Consider the following 10,301-nt stretch of genomic DNA (forward strand, 5'->3'; position numbering starts at 1 on the left):
CAGTGATGATGTTTCCCAAAGTCTGCCTCTAGGTGGGATTAACACTGCATCTCGAAATGGCTCCCTATGACATGGTTTCCAGTCTCACTTCTCTGGCACCCATAAAGGAACATAATACACCAACTGTAGCCTAATATAACGGGGCGGAGGGGGGTAATTTCTCACAAATTGTTCTAGATGCTATATTTCTGTTTATATAGTCTAAAATTAAGTTCGCTATTTTCTATGTCAATCATGACACATTGTTGACTCGTTTATAATAAGTTTGGACTCAATTAAAACCCCTGATCTCATATAAATAGCAAATAAGTCAGAACAGTATGTGACAGTTAATATCTAAATTAAGACAATTATCCTGTTTAGATTATATATTGTTAGTTTTAGTTCCAGCTGAGTATTTTTTTAAGATTATTATTTTTTAAAATCATAATCCTTAATAATAACTAAGAGATACACTGTAATGAGTCTACAATTTCTCAGGCATTCTAAGTCTTATCTAATGAATGCCCACAAAAGCCCTACCAATTAGGTATTATTCCCTTTTTACATATAAGGAAAGCTAGAGTCAGATTAAGGTCCCACAAAGCAAGTATGTGTTGCAGCAAGATTTAAATCCAGGTGTGTGTCTGATTCTAAAATCTCAGTTATTTTCAGTATTGTACAGTCTTTTACAGCTTTATGTCACTCCACAATTTGACACACTTGTCTTCTATAACTTTATTCATTAATGATAAAATTTGAAACAAAAAAATCAAAATAAAATGCAAGTAAAGACCCCCCTATAGGGTTGAAAAAATGTAGAAACCAAAATCTTCACAGGATGGACAACTGAATCAGCTATGAATCCACTTAGCATTATTATTTTGTTAAACTTTATCTATCTTACTTGCAAGGCTATAATAGTAGTCTTGGCCAAATGCCTTACAGAATCTCAACTCACTTTACTTATTTTGTAGTTCTATGAAACTATTAATCTTATTTAAAAAGTAAAAGTCACCATGTGTTATTCTGATTTATTTTAATGATCATGTTGTATTTTATTTTATTTTTTCTAAGATTTTACTTATTTGAGAGAGAGGGAGAGCAATCGAGCAACAGAGAGAGAGAAATAGACTCCCCACTGAGCAGGGAGCCTGACAGGGGCTCCATCCCAGAATTCCGGGATCATGACCCAAGCCGAAGGCAGACACTTGACAGACTGAGCCACCCAGGCGCCCCAGTCATGTTGTATTTAATTATTATTATTTCCATTTTTAAATATTTAGAAACATGTATTTAATAACCTGCTCTAAAACTTTGCTATATTCCATATCAAAGACATTGATTTATATTTCCAGAATTCAGTTTGTTCGTTTGTTTGTTACTTCCCTCCTTCCTTCCTTCCATACATAAAATGCACATTAAATACTTACTCTATTCTGGGCAATATGTTTGGCGCTAAAAAAACATATACACAAACAAATCAGGGATTAACAGATTAGTGTAAGAAAGACATGTTAACAAGTAAGTATAGCAATTTAGCATACATTGTAAAAAATATGCACAAAGTGTTATGGGAATTTAAAGAAGAAATGCATAATCTAGTATGGGGGTCATGAAGTTTATATTTGAGCAACGACTTTGAAAATTAGGAGATGCCTTCTGGGTAGACACAGGGGAAGGACAACTCATAGAGAGGCAACAGGAGAAGTAAAATTACAGAAGAGGAGATCAGTGAGCCATCAGCTAAAGATAAGACATGATAGCCAGTGGTATATTTTGAAGCATCTTGTAATCCATATTAAATATCTGGTATTTTGGGGGCGCCTGGGTGACTCAGTCAGTTAAGCATCTGAATCTTGGTTTCAGCTCAGGTCATGATCCCAGGGTCCTGGGATAGGGCTGAGCAGGGCTCTGTGCTCAGCTGGGAGTCTGCTTGAGATTCCCTTCCTCTCCCTCTGCTCTTCGCCCACTTAGGTGCGCTCTCTCATGCTCTCTCTCTGAAATAAATAAAAAAAAATCTTTTATTTTTTTTGTATTTGTCATGGGTCACAGGAAGCCATCAAAAGATTTTAATGAGATCATATTTATCTTCTTGAAAGATAACTCTGTCAGCCATGTGGAGAACAGATTTGAAGGAGATGAAACTAGAGTTTCAACTAATTAGAAGGTTATTGGACTAGATCAGATAAGAAATAATGAAAATCTAGTCTATGAAATTGGCAGAGAGACTTGTGAACCATAGTGTGCCATGGGTGTCATGCTTAATAGCATGGGCCCAGGAGATGTACATACACTTACTATTCACATAATCTTGGATAAACTAATGTTTTTCTGTCTCATTGGGCTCCTCTGAAAATGGAGCTAAAAGTGATAATGCATATTAATAATTTAGCGTAGTCTTCAAGAGATCTTAGTCATAACTATTATTAACATTATCATTAAGAAGAAGGATCAGTTTTGAGTCTCAGATGCAAGATAATGAATTCACAGAGTGGATTTGAAAAGTTTGCAGAAAGAAGAGTAGGGATAGTTTGGGGACCATATAAAGAATTGTTATATATTAGGACTTGCCTATGTGGGAAAAACAGAACAAGTGAAATAGAAATCTATAAAAGATTGCCATGTTGCACTGAGGACCAGAATGAGGTTAAAAACCATAAATCTGTACACATATCTGTACCATGGTATGATTTTCTCTGTAACCATTGGTTACCAGAGCACAGCAACATGTGCTATGCATTTGGTTTTTCTGAGATGCCTAGAAATGTGTTTGGCATGTATTTGTTCATTTTATTTAAGTTGTGGTCTTAAATAGATGACTCTAGAGCCTTCATGCTTGGGTACCTAGTTTCAAAAAGAGAATCTAGTGGGATTTGTTTCTCTAAATCCTGGCTCTTAGATATACCTTAAATGCCCCATGAAAGAATAATAATGGTACATGGAAATAAAAGTGGAATCTCAAATTCCTTAAATGTTACTCTTGCAGTATAAGTGATTATTGAAATGTATTCTCTCGCAGATTTCCTGTACTATCTGGGAATGGCTTCCAGCATTTGGAGTTAAACTCTTATTCCCAGGTCACAGAGGTTTCAACCAACTAGAAATAAGGCCATCTATAAATTAATAGTTGCCTTTTTTTATGTGTTACTTATGCTCAATATTTGCTGTCATGTTATTAGCGTTTACAGATCCTATTTTTTTAATAAATATAGACTTTTTGTATTCATTTTTTGCATAGTTGTAAATATTTTTGTTACCAGCTAAAAAAACAAATACTCTATTTCTAATAGTGTACTTATTATAACTAGCTTTGCTGGGTCTATTCTTTGTTCATACATGTAGTTAAGAGTCTAAATGTAATTGAAAGCCACCTATTTTTCTTATTCTGGATATCTAACTCTTTTTTTTTCCATTGGGGATGAGAAATTAACTATTTTGTTTCCAAAGGGAGGAAGTTTTTGCCAAGTCAATTTAATATCTGAGTGTTTTCTTTTTATCTTTTTATCTTTATATTTTATCTTTTATGGCTGTAAAATTCAGCCTGCAATCTTTCTATGACTTAAACATAAAGTCACTAGGACTGTTTATACTTGGAGAGAATGGGGAGGATAATCTGTAAGGAGTGTTTCCTTCATGGTAAGTGCTCAATACATTTGAATGAGTGGTTAAAACCTTCATTACAAAACAATATGCAATTATCAAAAGATTAAATATTTAAGATACTTTCCATAAGAAAAAGAAAATTATGGCTGGGATAAAAATTTACCTACAATTTAATATGCAAGTCTGTATTTATAACTCAATGTATTGCCCAGTTATTAATTCAAAGTTCTCTCTCTCTCTCACCCTTTTTTATGATTACTCTGCTTTTTCTAGAGTAAGAGAAAACATAAAAGTGATTCATTCAATAAGTAGGTAAGGCACCCTTTTAAACTAAGTCTTTCTAACTCATCTCTGCTAACCTGTTAAGGTCGTGAGTTCATCTTGGTTACCTTTTTTACTTGATAATAGGAAAAATTCCTGTCAAAAAAGATGTCCCCTAATTGTGGGCTTGGTGTTCCTTAAGACTAAAATGTTCTCGGGTAGAGGCTTGAATCAGTTTGGATCAGATCCAGACCCACTGCCAACCACAGACAGTGCTAAATAAATATTTAATAATTGCTGTGGATTGAATTTCTAGTATCAGTTCTGCCACAACTACCACTTTCACCTTGACAGATAAAGAAAGGAAATTTGTACAAAGGTTTATTCAATAAGAAGATATACATTTATACACATCTATACATATAGCTTCAAATTGAATAGAGCAAAAAAGTCAAAGGAGATTAAAGATAAATCCACAAGCATAGAAGGGAATTTTGGCACAGATTTCTCAGTAACTGATAAAATGACATAAAATTTTTAACATGAAATAATTTATATGTAAAATATAAAATCCAACAACTACACAGTATATACTACTATCAAGTACACGTGGAACATTTGCAAAGATTGTCCATATACTAAGCCAAAAAGCAAGTATCAATAAATTTTGAAGAAGTGAAACAAAACTGAAGTGTCTCAGAAGTCAGTGGATTTAAGCTAGAAATTAATAATAGAAAGGGAACTAGAACATCCACAAATGTAGGTAAATTATGTAACATATTCAAAATAACCCAAGGGTCAGGGAAGAAATCACAATGAAATTTAAAATATTTGAACTTAAAGATAATTTATATATAACAAGTCAAAATGTGTGGGATGAAGCTAAAGTTTTTTCAGAGAAAAATTGAAAATCAATTATATGATTAATTTCAAGGAGCTAGAAAGAGAATAGAAAGTTCTATTTGAAGAAATTAAGAAGGAAAATAAATCAATAAAATGGAAATCAACAAAAAAATAAATCAACAGAGAGGACAGTTGGCTTCTTGATAAACTCCTCACATGACTGATCAAGGAAGAAAGATGAGAAGGCACTAATAATCAACACCAAAAGTTTATCAAGGGACTATCACTAAAGATTGGACAGCCAATTAAAAGAATTGTGTGTATATATGTATATATACATATATATATAATCATGGAAAAAATTATGTCAATTCTAAAATTTAGATAAAATATGAAAAATCCTAGTAAAACACATTTTCAATTGACTCTAGGTAAAAATAAAAGATTCATATCTAATAAAGAATCTGTAATCAACCTTTGCAAAAGAAAACTTCAGGCCCAGACATTGGCAAATTCTCCCAAACATATAAGGAAGAAAAATCACAATCTAATACAAGATCTCTTAGACTATAGAAATAAAGGAAATACCTCCCAGCTCATGTTACGATGTTACCTTGATGCCAAAAATCTGACAAGGACATTACAAGAAAGCAAAAGCACATGCCAAACTCTCTCATTAACATGGAATCAAAAATCTCTAAATAAGATATTAGCAAACCAAATATAGTTAAGTATATAAAAATGTTAATACATCATGACCAAGTTTGGTTTTAATTTGTATTTGTTCCTTGTTTGTTTTCTTGGCCAGGTCTGCAAACTTCCTTTAACATTCAAAAATCATTGTGACTCATGTTGTTAACAAAATAAAAGATACATATGATAATCTCAAATGCATAGAGAAAACGTCACAAAATTCAAAACCCACTGATAATGAGCTTTTAAAATCTCTTCTCAAACTAAGAATAGAAGAGTACATTCCTAATCTGATAGTAAATATCTTACAAAAAACTATGGAAAACATACCTATTGAGGAAATACTGCAATCATTCCCCTGTGATCTGTAAGACCATAGGATGTCTGCTACCATGACTTCAATTCAAACTGTTTGAATTAATGAATAAATTTAGGAAGAATGCTTAGCATTAGTTCAGTATACAAAAATAAATTGAATTCTTATTTAACAGCAACAAAGAAACAGAAAAATAAACATTAAAATCATACCATTTACAATTAATCCAAACGCCAAATACCTTGGAATAAATTAAACAAAAGACGTGCATTATCTCTACAGAGAAAACTCCATAAAGTTACCAAAAAAACAAAAACAAAAACAAAAAAACAACTAGGTTAATGGATAAATATACTTCGCTCATGGATTATAAAGATATTAATTCTTCCCAAATTGTTCTATAGATTAATTTATTCAAAATCAATACTCTTAAAGGTTTTTTTGATGGAAATTTACAATCTGATTCAAAAAGTTATTTTAATTAAAAGGATCAAAAAAAGCCAATACAATTTTGAAAAATAAGAACATCTTGACAAAATATGTTAGAATAAAATTAGATGTATTAGAATAGTCTTAAAAAATAATTAGAAGATCCTCAACAAAGAAAGTTGTGGTCTTCTGCAAAAAAAAAAAAATGAAATTACTGAATTTGTGCTATCCAGAGTAACTTTTTTTAAAGATTTTATTATTTATTTATTTAGAGAAAGAGAGCACAAATATGAGCAGGGGGAGGGGCAGAAGAAGAGGGAGAGAGAATCTCGAGCCAACATTGTGCTGAGTACACCATATCATATAAATTTTATATTATATTTATACCAAAACAGCCAAGCAGACTCAAGGTTTACTCTTTAACTTTTTTTTTTAAAGATTTTATTTATTTATTTAACAGAGAGAGAGAGAGAGAGAGAGCGAGAGCAGGAACACAAACAGGGGCAGTGGGAGAGGGAGAAGCAGGCTTCCCACCGAGCAGGGAGCCCAACGCGGGGCTCGATCCCAGGACTCTGGGATCATGACCTGAGCCGAAGGCAGACGCTTAATGACTGAGCCACCCAGGTGCCCCCTATTCTTTAACTTTTAATATGATTTTTTAAATGCCATTTAAAATTTTTTGACACAAAATTTTTTTAAATGAAAAATACTACATATCAGCAATGCAACAAAAGTGACATCCCAATCAAACATAAATAAATTAGAAAAATGAAACAAAATTATTTCACAACTATTAAGTAGAAGAGTTATGTGCATATAACCTAGAATCTATAAAGATTATTTTCTAGCTATTATAGACAAATACGTTTCAACTTTTAAAAAACACTTAAATTGAAAAAAAGATTTGAACAAACAGATTTGAGCTACAAAATGCTCTTTTTGTTTTATTTATACTATCTTAGCATTGTAATATTCTAAGGAATAAAACTTAAAGAATATTTTGTGGCTATTGCTTTAAGAAATAGTAAAAATCACCACATAAGTATAAAAATTTTTTTAATAAAATTAAAATAATTTGAAGAAATTTCTTTGGTTATGATATATTTGACCTTGTCAAGTGTTTTGAACATGACATGAAAAATAATGGTTTATTTCCAAATCTAAATATTGCTTTAGGAATCTTATTGGCAATTCCATTTGCTAATATCTTAGTAGATCAAAGTTCCTGCAAAGGGAAATTAATGGAAAATTGTCTAAGAATAGTAATAACTTAAAAAAGATTCCATCACATGCAACTTTTATCAATAGACTACGAACTATGGGAAAATTTTTATGACTCTATAAGTCATGGTTTTGCTGAAATGTACTCAAGGAAACAAGAAAATAAATGTATAATAACTCATGAGTTATGTATGCCTTTATTTTATTACTTATCCCAAATCACTTTTTTGTAGAGATAATCTTCAGGCATGGGTGAGAATAAACATACTCAGTGATTTTTAATATTTTCCTGATTTTTAATCATATTAGAACCATGCATTTTCACAAATATTTTTATGAATTAATAATGAAGGTGTATTTGTCAACTTATGAGAATGGAACATATTTTGTTTAGTAGTCTGTTAATATGATTGATAATTTCTAAAGTTTTAAGTATCAGAAGTGTGGGCCTCTATTTGTACTTTTACCTGAAGTTCCCCAAAGCGTTAGCAGTGATTCTGTCTCAGTTTTCCAACTAGAGCACTCCACATAGGGGTCAGGCCACTCTCTCTCCGTCCTTGAACATCACTACTGCTGGGAGCCTACTTTGCACTTGTTCATAATGATTTAGAAATAAATCTTTGGTATTCTGGGATAGAATATAAATATGAAAAACTTCTAAATAACTAAAATAAGATGATACTATAAGCATTTTGAAAAGCAAAACAATTACTTAAATACAATATAAATACAGCATTCCCTATTCCTGGGCCAGTATGTACAAATTAAGAATTTCTCAAATTCCCACTTTATTACATGTCAGACCTTGTAGGAATCATTCCCCTCACTCAGGTGGTGATCTTACTCAAAATACCAGCATACTTAACTTTGTTTAGTACTATGAACACAGACTGTTAACAAGTTTAACAAGAAAACTTAAAAAAATAAATTTTTTAACTCACGTATGGTAACAAATAGTAACAGCACTTGTGGTGAGCATAGCCTAAGACAGAGTTGTTGAATGAATGTTGTACACCAGAATCTAATGTAATATTATGTGTCGATTATACTCAAATTAAAAAAGAAAATTTAACTGTGTGGTAGATAGAAGAAGCTGACAATTGCCCTTTGTTTAGTTCCTTTGCCACCACATTTGCCGTTGTCAATATCACTTCCTCACTTGGCAAGTGGAGGATTGTGCTGGAAGTCTTGCCACTGCTTCTCCAAGCTGTACTTTACCTCACTTTCTGCTCTCCCACAATCTTTAAGCATCGAAGTTGCTTTAAGTTTTTTGTTTAAATGCCAGGATCCCTGCAGAACACTGTGTTTTCTCAAAGCATAAGAATTCATTATTTTTTTTTTTTTGGCTCTAACCATCTTTGTTCTGTTGATTCTTTTTATTTTTGAGAGTTTCTTTTTAATCCCCCAAACCATCACTAACTTAATTCCAATCCAGTCCCCTGATTCTAAGCTCTAGGTTAGTGGTAGAGTTGCACTACAATCTTAATAACTTTTAAGTTTTTTAAGTTTTTTAAATAAACTATAGTTATAGCCAGCTGGCTAGATCATAATGTCTTGAAATATTTTCTTTGAACCACTGAGAAATGCAGAAACATTTCAACACCTCCTATGTGCAACGCACTACAGTAGACACAGTGAAAGATGCGAAGAAGTATGAAACAATTACTCTTAAAATCTTTCATCTCTTCTTGCCTCCCTTCCTTTCCTTTTTCTTCCTTGCTTCCTTTCTAAGATAGTACACTCTTAGTAATACAGGCCTCAGCTTCATGTAAATAAGTTACTTTACTTTTATGATGACTGAGTAAGGGAAATAGACATTTTTGTCCTAAGCAGTGCCTTCTGCCATGGATTCTTCTCTACACTGCATTTATTTAACAATCCTTTAAAACATTAATCTGGAAAAATGATTCCATCAACAATGCTCTGTCAAATGCATGTAAATGAATGACCAACAAAATTGAAACAGTATTAGGAAACAAGTTTTCTTTAGGATCAATTTTGTTTTTCTCCTTAATTATCTTCATTTGTGAACCTAGAACAAAAGCTAATCAGCATTCATACTACTTACAAAAGCCAAATGGGATTTTATTGTATTTGATAGTAATTTATTTTTCCAAGCAAAGACCATTAAAAATTTCTATATGCATCATTAAAGTATTTTATTACCAACAGTAAATGTCTTCAGACATATATGGATATAGAGAGATAAGGTAATTGAATTTTACAATTATATCCTTTAAGGCACAGGCCTAGTAAATCTCAGTGTGTGAGTCAGTCTGAAAACCATTTTCATCCACTTTGGAATGTAAATGTTTTTATTAAGATATTCATTGTTTTCACAGTAATTGTAACTTGCTTCTTTGAGTTAAATGTTAATGCTGAAAAATTGTGAATACTGCTAATTATTCAGACCTGAAAAGTAACAAGAAACAAAATTTTTAATTTTTTTTATATTCAAACTCAGGAATTGGGTTTCTCAAAACATTTTTTCTGTTCTTATTGAGAATATAATTCAAAATATACATTGGCTCATGTTCATCAATAACAGAAGACTGCTATGCTGAGAAAATTTGCACTAAGTTGGTCTTATCTTTTTTGTGATCTTGTCTAGCCAGGACAATTTGGGGTGCTCCCCTGCTAGGAGAAAAGTAAATTCTTCATCTGACCACCTGTATTTTAGTCAGGGTTGCCAATTCAGTCCTACAACTCTCCTATGGAGCCAACATTGACTTTTGAGGGGCGTCTCCCCAAGTCTTCTAGGACTACAGTGCCCCATGGAATCAGATGGTGATTTTTCTTCCTGTTCACAAAGTATCTCCATTCTTGGATATTGGGGAAATAAATTAGAAACTCGATCAATGTGTTTTTCATATAACAAAAGGACACATAGAATAATTTCATAGGTTACATAAAAGAAATGTATGTTAAGGACCCTCCAATCATCTAGCCCAGT

This window comes from Eumetopias jubatus, unplaced genomic scaffold (assembly GCF_037043125.1).
Source record: "Eumetopias jubatus isolate StellerSeaLion01/CBP00866 unplaced genomic scaffold, mEumJub1_p1.0 scaffold_16, whole genome shotgun sequence".
In the NCBI taxonomy this organism is placed as follows: domain Eukaryota; kingdom Metazoa; phylum Chordata; class Mammalia; order Carnivora; family Otariidae; genus Eumetopias; species Eumetopias jubatus.